At 43.2% G+C, this 14,496-nt stretch overlaps 1 long non-coding RNA gene across 1 annotated transcript in view; it reads left to right on the forward strand.

Moving 5' to 3' along the window:
• LOC147445942 (uncharacterized) overlaps positions 1-12,300 on the forward strand; it is a 31,503-nt gene extending 19,203 nt beyond the window's left edge. Inside the window, exon 2 of the long non-coding RNA XR_015189923.1 lies at positions 11,876-12,300. This is a non-coding gene — a long non-coding RNA (uncharacterized LOC147445942). The remainder of the gene's footprint in view (positions 1-11,875) is intronic.
• The last annotated feature ends 2,196 nt before the right edge of the window (positions 12,301-14,496 follow it).

Consider the following 14,496-nt stretch of genomic DNA (forward strand, 5'->3'; position numbering starts at 1 on the left):
CCCTCATGGGAATTCTGTCACTTGTGCCAACAATGCCTCTTATCCAGTTCAGGGAGTTGGAAAGATTGTGCTTACTGCTTTAAACGGCAATTCTTTCACACTTGTTGATGCACTTTATGTACCTGGGATCAAAAAGAATCTCTTGTCTGTATCCGCACTTGCTAGACTTGGACTTGTAGTCAAATTTGTGGATGACAGATGTACAGTTCATTATCTCAATTTTGGTGATGAAACTGTTTCATCTGGCCTTTTGTGCCATGGGCTGTATAAGCTCACTTTGTATGATAAGTGTGGACAAAATTTTGCAAATGTTGTTGCAGAATCAAGGGCTATTTCAGATGCAAAACTTTGGCATGTATGTTATGGTAATCTGAATTTTACGAGTTTGCTGCATTTGCAAAAATCTGATTTGGTTGCTTTTTTGCCGCCTCTTGAAGCACCTGTCAAACATGTTTGTGAAGGCTGTATTCAGGGTAAAATGCAGCGTTCTAAGTTTCCAAAGGATGTTTCAGTTCGGGCCACATGCACGTTGCAGCTTGTGCAAAGTGATGTTTGTGGGCCCATGCAAACTCCGTCCTTGGACAATTACCTTTACTTCGTGACTTTCATTGATGATTACTCCAGGCATGCATGGGTATTTCCGCTTAAAGCGAAGTCCGAAGTTTTAATGTGCTTCAAACAATTTCTGGCTATGGCTGAAAATGTCTCAAAATGTACTATGTGCACCCTCCGTTCCGATCGAGGGGGGGAGTATATGTCTCATGAATTTAATGCCTTTCTGGCTAGTCATGGTATAAAACACCAATGTACAGTGCCTTATACACCTCAGCAGAATGGTGTTGCTGAGAGGAAAAACAGGTCACTGACGGAAATGGCACAATGTATGGTCAAAAGTCAAGCTTTGCCGCATTCTTTTTGGCTTGAGGCCATCATGTGTGCCACTTATGTACTTAACAGGTGTCCTACGAAAGCTTTGCAGTCTATTACTCCATATGAAGCATGGCATGATTGAAAGCCTTCTATTGAGCACATGCGTGTTTTTGGATGTTTGGCATATGCTTTGGTGCCACAAACACAGCGCAGAAAATTGGGTGATAAGGTTGTCAAATGTATTTTTGTTGGTTATAGTGCTGAAAGCAAAGGTTACAGGTTATATCATCCTCAAACGAAGCGTATTCTGGTTTCACGGGATGTAGTGTTTGTGGAGATTCTGTTCAGCCCTTGCTGTCATGTACGAGAGACAGTAATGTAAGCTCACAGGACATTTATGACACTTTGTTGCCTCTTTTCAGTGATGGAAATACGAATGTAAGTTCCAATGAGGCAAATGTACAGCCTATGGGGGTTTCTGAAAATGTTATAGATTAGCCTATTGCTGATGCAGATGTACATGATGTACTTGATGAGGAAAGGGCTGAAAATGAGCAGGCTAGAGGTATGCCAAAATGGCTGGTGCACACTTTGCGTGATAGTAAAATGGATGCACCTTTGTCTAGTCGTACTCGTTCAGGCTCTAGCCATGCATCTTATGCATCAGATTGTTATGCTTTGGCTATGTCTAGCTTACATGATGTTGTGAGAAGCCTCTGTCTTTTGATGAAGCACAGAATTCAAAAAATTGGATGGCTGCCATGCAATCAAAATATGATGCACTCATAGAAAATGACACATGGACTTTATGTGATTTGCCTCCAGGCAATAAGGCCATTGGTACGAAGTGGGTTTACAAGTTGAAACGCAAGCCAGATGGTGGGATCGATCGCCATAAGGCTCGACTTATTGCAAAGTGTTATGCACAGCAAAAAGGCATAGATTATGAAGAGACTTTTGCTCCCACTTGTCGTATGACTACTGTGCGTTTTTTATGTGCATTGGCAGCTCATTTTGGTTGGGATATACATCAATCAGACATTGTTACTGCTTTCTTGAATGGTGACATATTTGAGGAAGTTTATGTAACGCAGCCTCGCGGTTTTGTCATAAAAGGACAAGAGGACAAAGTGTGCAGATGTAAGAAAGCTTGGAATGGGTTGAAGCAATCTCCTCGTGCTTGGTATGAGAAATCTGACACTCATTTGGTCAAACAAGGCTTTCGTAACAATCCAATAGAAAGCACATTGTATGTAAAGCGTGAGGGTGATGTACTTCTCATTGTGGTTCTTTATGTAGATGATTTGCTTATCACTGGACCAAATGAGAGACATATTGATGAATTTAAGGCTGATTTGAATGCTACTTTCAAGATGAAAGATTTAGGGCTGTTGCATCATTACTTGGGTATACAATTTAAGCAGTGTGATGGTGGTATTGCCTTGTGTCAGAAAATTTACATAGAGACATTGCTATGTAAGTTTGGACTTGAGGATTGCAAACCTATTGCCACTCCCATGGAAACAGGCTTGAAGTTGAGTCTACATGATGATGGCGATCCCACTGATGTCACTCTTTACCAAACTGCTATTGGCTACCTCATTTATGTATGTAACACGAGGCCAGATATTCAGTTTGCAGTCTCACAGGTCAGCAGATTTATGCATAGACCAGGGTCTAAGCATTGGCAGGCTGTCCAAAGGATTTTATGCTACCTTAGTGGCACTTTACACCTTGGCTTGTTTTTTCCCAAGGGGGGATCATTGCCGCCAGACCTACATGCTTTTTTGGGACTCAAATTGGGCTGGTTGTTTTGACACGCGAGTGTCCACAAGTGGTTTTTGTTTCATGCTTGGCAGTTCATGTATATCATGGTTGAGCAAGAAGTAACCTACTGTGGCCACTTCGAGTTGTGAGGCTGAGTACAGGGCAGTCTTCACAGCTACGGTTGAGTGTGTATGGCTCAGACGCCTTATGGCTGATTTGGGTGTTGGACAGGACACTGCCTATACTATCTACACTGACAGTCAGATCCCATTGGCAGTTGCGAGGAACCCAGTTTTTCATGCTCACACAAAGCACATTGAGGTGCATTACCACTATGTCAGGGAGAGGCTCTCAGCAGGAGAGATCAGCTTGGCTTATGTGCCAACACAGGACAACCCTGCATATCTTTTCACAAAGGCATTGTTTCGTGAGAAGCTTGAAGCTTTCCGCAAAGCTTTGGGCTTACTCCCCTTTGTGGACTGATCATATCCTCAGGGCATGGCACTTCCCTTTACTCATGTGCTAGCTCTCGTTCACCACATCACTCCAGGGGGGATTTGTTACCATATATATGTGGTAGTGATGTGTGTGAACACACTAGGACCGCCGGGGCATTTTTTCCCTCTTTAGGAGGTTTTGTCCCCCATGCATTGTATATATGCCCATCACTCTAGGGCTATCTATCTTTCCATTGCATACTAAGTAACACACTCTCTATTGTGTGCCTTGAGCTTCCTTCGTCTTCTCCAAGCTGTGTGCGTTTCTCTGCAACCCTAATTCCAACACTTCTTCTTCTTCTTCTTCTTCTTCTCTCTCTCTCTCTCTCTCTCTCTCTCTCTCTCTCTCTCTCTCGTCCCCTTTTTTCCAATTCTCTCGCATTTTTAGCCATGACTTAGATCTACACTCTTTCGTCTCCCAACCACAATGTGTGTTCTCCATTGCGACTCTGATCACCACAATTTTGGAGCATCAAGAGTCACTCATCCACCCCACACATATTGCATCACTCATCCACCCCAATTTGTGAAGGTTTTGTCTCATAGGTGACTCTGACCTCTTAAACACGTTAGTAGGGGGTATTGAATGGTGAACCCCCTAAGGTGGCTGTCTCAAGCCTTGTCAGGATTTCTTAATAGACTTTATGAATGATAGCTACATTGCAGCTGCATTTTCTCACAGGGCCACAGTGATGAGCAAAGTTTTTGTGCTTGAGGTACAAATTTGATAAGGCTTTGGAGCCAATTCCTAGTGAGGATGAGGTGAGGATATTAGGACCTATCAAATTTTAAATATAACCCCTACCCAGAAGTAGAAGAAGTCAAGGGTTTTCATCGAAGATGTTACACATCTGTATGACACAAGAAAGGCCAAGGATATCAAAGCAGGCGAGGAGGTTGAGAGGGAGCAAGACATGATATCAGAAGATGCTATCATTAAAGAGCAAGCAGAAATTTTAAGAGCAACTCCCTCCTTTATGGCCAAATGGTTGTGGATGTCTCCATGTATGGGGATGATGAGGTGTACCATGACATATTCCCTCAAGACACAAGTATGCTTGTAAACATTGAGGTTGGTGATAATGTGCTCTATATCTGTCTCAAGTATGTGTTTCCCCTTTTCTAATTATTAGTGCATATGTCCCTACAAGGGCTTCATTGGGGGATGTATTTTCTTTGACTTCAAGGGTCTTATGAGGGATATTCTAGAGGCTATGGCTATGCAAATATCCATACTTGATCTTCTAGTGACACAATTTGTATTCAACAAGCAGGGAAGCTTTTCAAGTTTTTTTGAAGAATTTGACATGATGACCTGCAATTACATAATATACCCCTATGTTGAAGGGTAAGTCTTAACTCCTAACAATGTTTTATATTCTTTGGTATTCCTAGTTAATTGTTATTTTTTTATAGAGGGCATTGTAGTTTTATTATCTTCAATCTTTTGGAGAAAGATGTTATATTTATGAATTTACTGTCAAGTATCCATGGGAGAAGTAAACTGTAAGTTTGAAGTATGATATATGCTTGATGGCCCCTTGTTTTCTATTAGTAGTTTTTTGATTGATGTCTTCTTGCAGTGCTACCAAACTTATCGTTGGTCACTTGAGTACCACAAATAAGGATTACAGTATAGAAGCTTTGAAGTAATATAATCAAAACATTCCTTTACAAATTGAATGGTGCTTGCCAATGCATGGAGGTATCTTGAGTCTAGGCCCAAAAATAGTGTAAAACCCAAAAAATAACCTTAATTTTCTAAAATTTCCTCTTGACAAATTGAAGGAAAGGAAATTTGTATGCTTGGGAAAATGATTTTTCTCCAACATTGCCACTCACCATTGGTCCACTACCCTCTCTCTCTCTCTCTCTCTCTCTCTCTCTCTCTCTCTCGGTAGGTCTGAAATGGCCATTGGCCTTTGGTGGTTAATTAATGGAGCCTTCATGCACAGTGTAGACTGACCATACGCTAGCCGCGAGTAAGTGAGGAGGCGGCCAACGGACTCAAACATGCAACCGATGCCACATGGGGGCAGGGACTCCCGTGTTCGCGCAGTGCTCTCTCTCTCTCTCTCTCTCTCTCTCTCTCTCTCTCTCTCTACACGTACAGTTGCAACCTTGCAGGGATCATTGCCGGGGGAGGCCGGAGAAATCAAGGATTCTCACGTTGCAGTGGGAGGGAGAATCCCTCCCCCTTTTATTAATTGATCTTCCCTAAAATCTCGGAGCTTGAGAATTTAATATAAGCAAAAAAGAGCATTGTCACCATCATCCTCATCATCCTGCATACACGGACAAAACCCTAATTGATGTCCCTTCCCTTGCTAGCTTTCGGCATCTCTGCCCGCCATCATCGCACACAGATCTGCTCTCCTCTCGCTTCAACAACAGTTCTTCCCTCTTAATCCTTATCGCTTCCACATTTTTTTTCTCTGTGCAAGCTAGCAACCTGAACTGGTTGGTGCTGAATTTCAATCATCATTTATGTGAAAAATCCATGCAGAGTCGCAGGGGGAAAACATCCTATGACGTAGATCCGATCTGCTGACTGGGTACAACTGGAGCTGCTAAATAAAGGCACGATAATACAGAGGATGTTTCTGGCCCACAACATTTTGGAAAAGGTCTGAACAGTGGCGTTTCTGAGGCCCACATTCGTAGGGAAGAGCACGGTGATAAATGTGTGCTGGGAGCGGGAGAAATTGAAGGTGGAAGAGAGGCAGAGAGCAGTAGTAGGGGTGCAGTGGCGGCAGGGCCGGGAACTACTAAAAGGGAGGAGGGGGCAGAGGAAGGACGAAGGAAGCGGGAGTGCAGGCATTTGCGATGCAAGTGAGGAAGGGTAGTGAGGATGTAGCGATGATGCTAGTGGAGGTGCCAGGGAGCTGGGGATCGAAGCAGATATGGGATCGGTTGGTGCACATGCCAGACCTGGTGGTTGTGGTGGTGTCGTCCGCTGGAGAGACAGTGAGAGAGGTGGAGGTCTTCTCAGAGAGCCTCTCTCTCTCTCTCTCTCTCTCTCACACACACACACACACACACACACACATGTAGATTGAGCCATTGAGTGGCGAGCTCTCTCACTCTCTTACTCTCACCTGTACATGTTGGCGGTGGAGACACAGAGTCTCTCTCTCTCTCTCTCTCTCTCTCTCTCTCTCTCTCTCTCTCTCTCTCTCTTTGATGGGACGAATCACAATAGGGGTGGGGGGCTCGAAAGATTAAAGGCTGGTGGGAGCGTGCAGCGAGAGAGCGGAGGCTTGCTACTGCGGAGGGAAAGCTTTGAAATATTTGAATTGCCTGCAACTAGTTCTTTGAAGACGACGCCTTATTTCTTTGGTTTTAACCTTCATATCGCAGAAGAGGACACGTGGAAAGGGCCACCACTGCCGCCATATTATGTTAGTAATGTTTTTCCTAGTTTAGTCAGCAAAAAGAGAAGGCATCTCTATAGCCTTTGCCCTTTGGGCATGCCAAAAAAGAATTACAATTAATCTCTGCTCCAAATGAGCTAGAATCAACAGAAGCAAACACATTCCAACCTTAGCAAAATGACCTACATAGTAACAAGGGAGTAAGCTGCCAGGATTGGTTGGGGGGGGGGGGACAGTCCCGACCAAAAGAGGACTTAGATCACAAAAATTCATCATGTGTAGACTCGCCAAGGAACCCAAAAGGGTGCCACCAAAGATTTGTTGATTGCCACTCATCAAATCATCACCCTCCCAAGGAAGGCCGAGCCTCCAAACAGCCAAGGTAACTTTATGCTGAAAACGAATAGGATCAAAGAAAAGAGCATACATCATGCCACTGCATAAGGGGGTAGCCATATCCGCTCCATTGCCTCGCAAAAAATCAAGGATACAAAGACCACACGCTGTTCCAACGAGCCTTGCACCATCGAGCCGAAGCCGCCACAGGAGAAGTAGCACCAGCCAGCAAGCTTGAGGACCACCCCGCCAATCAAAGATTATAACTCCCATTTCTCCCTTGTTCCTATGCACATGCAGATCCCCTTTTGCCCCGCACCATCTCCTGGCTTGTGCGTCCTATTGCCGTGGCAGCCGCTCCTCAACAAGCTCTTTCTCTTGAGGGCGACGAAGGCCCTGCTACACTTGCCCTTGGCAAGTTACCATGTTGCAATTGTGCTTGGCAAAGCCTATCATGCAACCCCCTCCTCTCCTTATCACATAGGGGAGTGCATTGTTGGAAAACCCAGAGGGAGATACTGTGCTTCAATCCCACATCTGAGCGAACACATTCATGATTATCCACACAAAGCGAGTCCTACAATTAGCATTGGACACAGAGGGAGCCCTGCATGTGGTAAAACACACAAGGATCTCTCTCTCTCTCTCTCTCTCTCTCTCTCTCTTCTCGTATCTTTCTATGTATCTTTGTTTGCTCACCCTTCAATTAGCATTGGTCACAGAGTGAGCCCTGCATGTAGTAAAACATACATGGATCTCTCTCTCTCTCTATCTCTCTCTCTCTCTCTCTTCGTGTGTCTTTGTTTGCGCACCCTTCACATCTCTCATTCTCTAGAACACCAAGGCATGGACTATCTCTTTCTCTCCTACGTCGCCCTATCATTACTAGTGCAAGAAAACCTCTATCTCTTTTTTTTGGTTGTTACGCTGACACACGGGCATCTGTCTCCCTCCCTCCCTCTCTCTCCTTCGTGTGCTACATGCACACCTCCATAATATTGCCCCATACTAGACTAAACTTCCCTCTAGCTCCCGTTGGCCTTGCCATACCTCACCAATAGCATTCAACACACAAATCCATGCACCATCAGCCCCCGAAGGATTCACAAATAGTAATGGAGTGACTTGTCAGGAGTTTTTTGGAGCAAGGAATTGTGCATATGTACATACACATGCATGATGCATCGAATAAAGGATTGCCCATTTTCCAGAGCCAGGTGGTTATGTGAGGCCCACATGTGTGCAGGTAGGACAACATGTACATAGTGCATCGATTTTCATCGTTACCAGTACCAGTGTGTGTTTTCTATAATAATGAGGAGTTGGTAGCGAGTAAAACTTCTCGAGGAAGCTATCCGCGGGCCGACGACATGAGGTAAGCAGGTGCGTCAGATGGCATCTAGTGGCGCCAGGAGGTCGAATGGGGTCAGTACTTGCACGCGGATGAGTACGGACACGATGTGGGTGTTTTCTTGTGATAATTATGCAGAAAGGTCATCATGAGGACCACTTTTTGGGGCTACTTCACGTGGTTGCGGGATGCATTATTGGGAAAAGCTGAGTGCCAGGTGTGCAGATGATGCAAAAAGGTGACAACTATGCACTGCGAGGTCAGTTTTTGGCCTGTTCGGGGTCCGTTTGAGGTCATCTAAAAGGCCAAGGGTGCCCAAGTAATAAAGCTAAGTGTGGGAACTGAAAAAATAGAGAGAAGACCAGAAAAAACGTGGAGAAGAGAGGAGGAACACCCGCAGGTGTGTTTTTGGGCTTTTTGGAGTCTGTTTTGGCCGTAAACTGCTCATCCGAGGTCGGATTTGAGCACTTTGACATTGTAGATTGGGGTTTTGGGCCGTTCCGGACGCGATGGCGCTGTCCATTTTGCCAAATTCCTCACTGTTTTTCTGCTGTTTTGGCTGTGTAAGTTTCTCCTATGAGCGAAGTTTCTGCTCCAGTTTGTGATTGTATCTAGCTTATTTTACCCATATTGTGTGAGCTATTTTCCCCATTGGTGTTGGCTCAAGCTCATTTGTATCTAGACATCAGAAATTCTCCTCTTTTGAGCTGAGTTTTTTGGGTGTGTGTGTGTGTGTGTGTGTGTGGAGTGGGCAAGTGGATAGTCTCTATCCTCTCACTCCAGAGGTGTGTTCCCTGTCTCGGCCAGGTGTGTTGTGTAAGCCGAGTGGTGCCCCATAGTGTGTGTGTGTGTGTGTGTGTGTGTATCTTCCCAAGAGTGTGTGTCAGGTCGTTATAGAGGCGTTCTGTGTGTTTTCATCCCGCTCACAACGTCACGTGTGTGCCACCAAATTAGAAAACCCCCCCTATATATGACTCTTCCATACCAACCAACCCCTCTATATACAGACATCATTGCAATCACTTAACTCCCCCCCCATCTTACATATATTGATAATCTACAAAGTTTTTGGCAACACCCCATTATTTTACATGTATCTACGCTTTTCTTCATACGCTGATTCCAAATAGTTTCTCTCCATTTGTCTAACCCAATCTTTAGTTTCAATAAACCTTTTATTTTAGCTAGACTCTCAAACCAAAACTACTTAAAATTCCCAAGGTTTATTAATTTAAACAACTCGGGATTCCATTTTTATTGATATCTAGACATACTTATACATACATGGTTCTTTATTTTGAAAAGAAAAAATCCCACCATGCCTGATGATGGTTACACAAAACTTCAAGCATTGGCAAAAGGGAATAGCCAAGAGAACGAGGCTTCACCTCTTCCCTTATACTCCCCCCTTCCCCCCCAAACACACACCACCCCCAAGCATACGGTATGAGCATGAGATAACAGGGGGCATACACAGTGAATTCGGAAATACATAGTGAATCCCTTGGGCATCCATTTTTATTGATATCTAGACATACTTATACAAACATGGTTCTTTATTTTGAAAAGAAAAAATCCCACCATGCCTGATGATGCTTACACAAAACTTCAAGCATTGGCAAAAGAAAATAGCCAAGAGAACGAGGCTTCACCCCTTCCCTTATACTCCCCCCTCCCCCCCAAACACACACCACCCCCAAACATACGGTATGAGCATGAGATAACTGGGGGCATACACAGTGAATTCGGAAATACACAGTGAATCCCCCGGGCATCGGCCCAAGCTGAGGGTGCAAAGAGTTCACCAAGCTTCATGTGTTCCACGACAAGTTCATTCACCCTCCGCTGACCAAAGAGGCAACCCTCAAATATAGCACAATCATGAAGTAGCTCTCCAATATGTCCCCCCCTCCTCCTGATCCTCCGCTCTCTCTACGCGGACATCAAGACACACGACATCGATTCTTTATGTCTCTTGCATATGACAATCTCTCTCTTTGTCTCTTGCTCCCACCAATTTTCTCTTGCATACAACAATAAATGGCCACTGCCTTTAGCCGTCCGTTGACTCCTGGGCCACCTATCCTCTGAGCGGTCCAGCTTGGCTTTTTTACTTCAATTTTTCATAGGGTATCTTTGTAGATACCCTCTAATTAAGCACATTATAAAAAAAAATTGACACACCTATTTGTTCTACCAATTTAGCACTTCCCCTCTTGGTGGAGAGTGCCAACAAAAAGGTGTTGTAAGTCAATATCAATTGCTTAAGTGTTCGCATCATAGAAACTGTTAGCGGGTCATCGCAATGGACGTATGTAGAATAACTATGTAGCACTAACATAATGTCAATATTCAGGGAAGCGACTCAGATGGGGCACAAAGACTCTTTGAGAGTGTCAACCTCCAAGAAGTAAACATAAAGAACAAAGCTATCGTTAGCACTAGAAAATCTATCACTCTCTACTCAGGCAATCTGCCTATGTCATGTCTCATGGCTCTCTATCGTCACGCCATTGCAGCACTCAAACAAAGTCTAAATGCAACAGAACTTTAGGAGGGGGGTTAAGACATTGAGGAACACGATCCTACCAAGTTTGGTTGCAATCTGACAAGGTACCAAAATCATAATCCATCATGATCAAGGTCCGTTAAACTACAACAGAACAGTCCAAAAAGGTCGCCCTATGGTCTAGGAACACTCTTCTATGGTTGAACCATCAAAAAACAACCATTGGCGCACTTAAAATACTGGATTTACCTTGTAGATAGGTTGTTGCAAACCACAACAAAATTGAGAATGCTTTCACTTGAATTAAAGAACGGTAGACAAGGAACACAGTGCAATAGTCGAAATCAAATTTAGATTACTAGAGCTCAAGGAAAATGGATTACATTGCATGAGAGAGTAGCCGCTCTTGGTTGTACGCTTCAATCTTTCCAAAAAGCTTGATAATGATAATGATGCTCTTTCAAAATTACAAAAATTAAGCTTTATGCCTAGGGCTTCTCTTGGCCAGTGGCCGGCTTTACAAGGCTTAGACTCAAATCAGACTTTACAACTCAGATTTTACACAAGTTAGCTCAGAGATCATTTGGTTAAAAATCAAAGTCTCTCATATTTACAAGGCTTTTTCAAAAAATGATAGTGGGACATCAAAAATTTGCGGCTTCATGATGAGCTGGCCAACTAGGAGGACGACTGCCTAATTCGTCCGCCAACATTCCCCCTTCCTAGACATTGCACGCCCTCGTGCAAGCTTTGTCTTTGTGGTTGATTCGTACTTCTTGATCTTATCAATCCATTCAGCTTTTCATTGTGCGAGGGGTTTGTCCAATTCTTCTTCCTCATCATCCGCTTCTAAACCCTCTTCATCTACTTTCTTTCTTTCCTCTACCATCTTTTTGCATCATTCTTCTATCAACCTTTGGGCTTCCTCCATGGAGCTCTCTGTCTGTATAATGGGAATTTGTTCTTTTGGCCTGCATTTGACTCACACAAGTGGAGCAATAATATCTTCCTCTTCATCTTCTTCTTCAATTGTAGTAGTCTGAACTCGGATGGTTTGTATCTCTGTGTTTGGGCTTTATCTTACTGCTTAGTTGAATGTTTAATTCTGTCACTTTAGTATCGGTTACTTTGTTCTAATTTGAGCTTTGGCTTCTTGTTCTTCTTTTTCCAGGTGTAGATGAGGAACTTCCTATCACCTGGACCGCATGTTTAACTTTGTGCAGAAGGTCAATTTGAGATTATGCTGGTGGCAGTTGGCCAATCATCCCTAGGGCTTGGTATGCTATTCTTGTCAGAACTGACCCCACATTTATTTAAGTCTTGTTTCTGTTGTTGCCCTTGAGATTGGCTTCGACAAGATTTTCCAATTTATAGTTGCCGAAGTCGTAGCGGACAACTCTTTGTTCTACAAGCCCCATTGCCATGACAATTGCTATGTGTAGGTTGGGCTCAGTCTACCTAGGATAATTCTACACCTTCAAATGCTGTGAAATGAGCTGCAATAGTAGCTCTGTCTCTGAGTAGACAAGATCCTTGTAAGTGAACTTGTGTCCTTGCTGTTTGACAAAAGCCTTGTTGTTATCTATTGCCTTTGTCTTTAGCAACAAGTTATGATTGCCTGGAGGTAGATGGAGGGCTTGGTTGTTTAGGTCAATGGCGATTCTAACCTTCACCATCTCTCCATCTTTGGCAGTTAATGTCGCCTTGTCGTCCTACTAGATGGAACTCATTAGCTCATGAGCCCTCTGAAAATCTGTACCCATGAAGGGAGCCTGAAAAATGTGTCCATTTGTAGGCACCTTGATCCCTCAATGACTTCCCTTTGCTGGTATAATATCCACAGCTCCTTCAGAAAGATTTTCGTCTTAACCTTTGTGCCATTGGCCGCTTGGAATTTTCCAAGACATTGGCCGGTATTTTGGCAAGCTCTTCCTTTGAGGTGTGATCTTTTTCATTGGAGGAGATTTCTACAACTTGAAAGGAGCAACTTCCCACTTCCTTTTGGGTCTTCTACAAGGCATTCTGGAATCAAAAAGTCACCCTATTAGCTCTTGAATTCGGCCAAAAGGTTGTCAAAAAAGCTCCAAAAAAAAAAACGTAAACTTGACCATAAAATGAAAAATGAGCATAACTTAACCGAAAAAAGTCCAAACTTGACCAAACTTCACCAATGCATCTAGGTCAACTATAGGCACTAGGTCATGTGGTTACATGTCAGATTTGGCTCTGGGGTACGTGGATTGTGATCCATGTTGGTACGCATCTTGAAGCTCTAGTGATACCACCTGATAATGCATGCTTTGGGGATGCTATGGTTCAATTTTTTTTGAATTGCATCACTGGTTTAAGGGATGATGGCCTCGATTAGTGTTCCATTTGGCAATTTTTGGGCTTTGACTAGGTTTTGATTTGGCTATGCAAGTGTGCTACTTACCCTGGGGACTTCCTTTGATGCAAATATAGCCTCTGAGAGTTCCCACAAATTCCAACTTTGTTTGATTGATTTTGTTGTTTGTGCACCTGTTTTGTGTTTTTGTCAGCTTATAAGTGTTCTAGAGCTAAAGTGGTTCATACCTATCCATCTAGTGCAGTGTGGGTGTCCGATGTCGTTGTAGCAGGCAAAACCGCTACGGAATGTTATAGGTCACAAAAGCTCTCTAGCACTCTCTCTGAACTGAATGAATGGAAATAAGGTCTAATTTGCCCTTCTAGACTATATGTGTCCGGCTTACCTCAAATTCAATGTGCATACTTATCTTGCTTGCTCATAATTCTTATGACATACCACATGCAGCTCAGACGGCTCGTCAATTGGACACTTGGTCGCTAATTGTCCTTGATTTTGGAACTTTGGTCCGTTGTAACTTACATCCTCAAAGCTCTTGCTTTTTAGATTTGACGTTTGCTTTCAAAATTTGAATCCAAATTTCTTGGCTCTGTTTATTAATTTTGATCATTATTAGGTCAAAAAAGAAAGAAAATTATTGAAAATTAGTATTAATTGGCCAAAAATTTGCCGAATTTTTTTCTCATAGTCATATGTACATACTCTCACTCTAGGCATTTCACACTTTAAAATTTGTTAATATGGCTCACTATTATGCTTGATAAGAGCAAAATTTTGCTAGGCATTAAAAAGGCAAAAGTTTAAGCAACAAATCACACTTTATACAACATACACATGGTTTCTAGTCATCTTGCAGCTTAAAATCTTAAAATATTCTACTTCAACTACTGTTACTCCCCTCTTCCCATTCTGAGTCGCTTGAGGTTTGTGCAATGTGCATATGCACAAACAACATGTATTATATGCAAGGCCATGGAATGTGGCCCTATCATGCTTATGGAAGAGATGCATTGGTTAACACTATGCTATGCAAAAGTTGGGTATCGAATGGATTGTTTAGTGGTTATTGATGGTGAGTTTCACCTAAACTACATTTTCCACATAAAAGTCTTCTTAAACAAATCACTCGTTCTTTGATTGTTGGTTGTGTTACCATATACATGTGGTAGTGATGTGTGTGAACACACTAGGACCGTCGGGGCATTTTTTCCCTCTTTAGGAGGTTTTTTCCCCCGTGCATTATATATACGCCCATCACTCTAGGGCTATCTATCTTTCCATTGCACACTAAGTAACACACTCTCTATTGTGTGCCTTGAGCTTCCTTCGTCTTCTCCAAGCTATGTGCGTTTCTCTGCAACCCTAATTTCAACAATTGGTATAAGAGCAGGTTACGTCCTCCCAGGCTTAGTCGTCAACTGCTCCAGCAGACCTGCTCATTTCGG

The sequence above is a fragment of the Adiantum capillus-veneris genome, chromosome 12, assembly GCF_014529385.1.
Source record: "Adiantum capillus-veneris isolate H3 chromosome 12, ASM1452938v2, whole genome shotgun sequence".
Classification (NCBI taxonomy): domain Eukaryota; kingdom Viridiplantae; phylum Streptophyta; class Polypodiopsida; order Polypodiales; family Pteridaceae; genus Adiantum; species Adiantum capillus-veneris.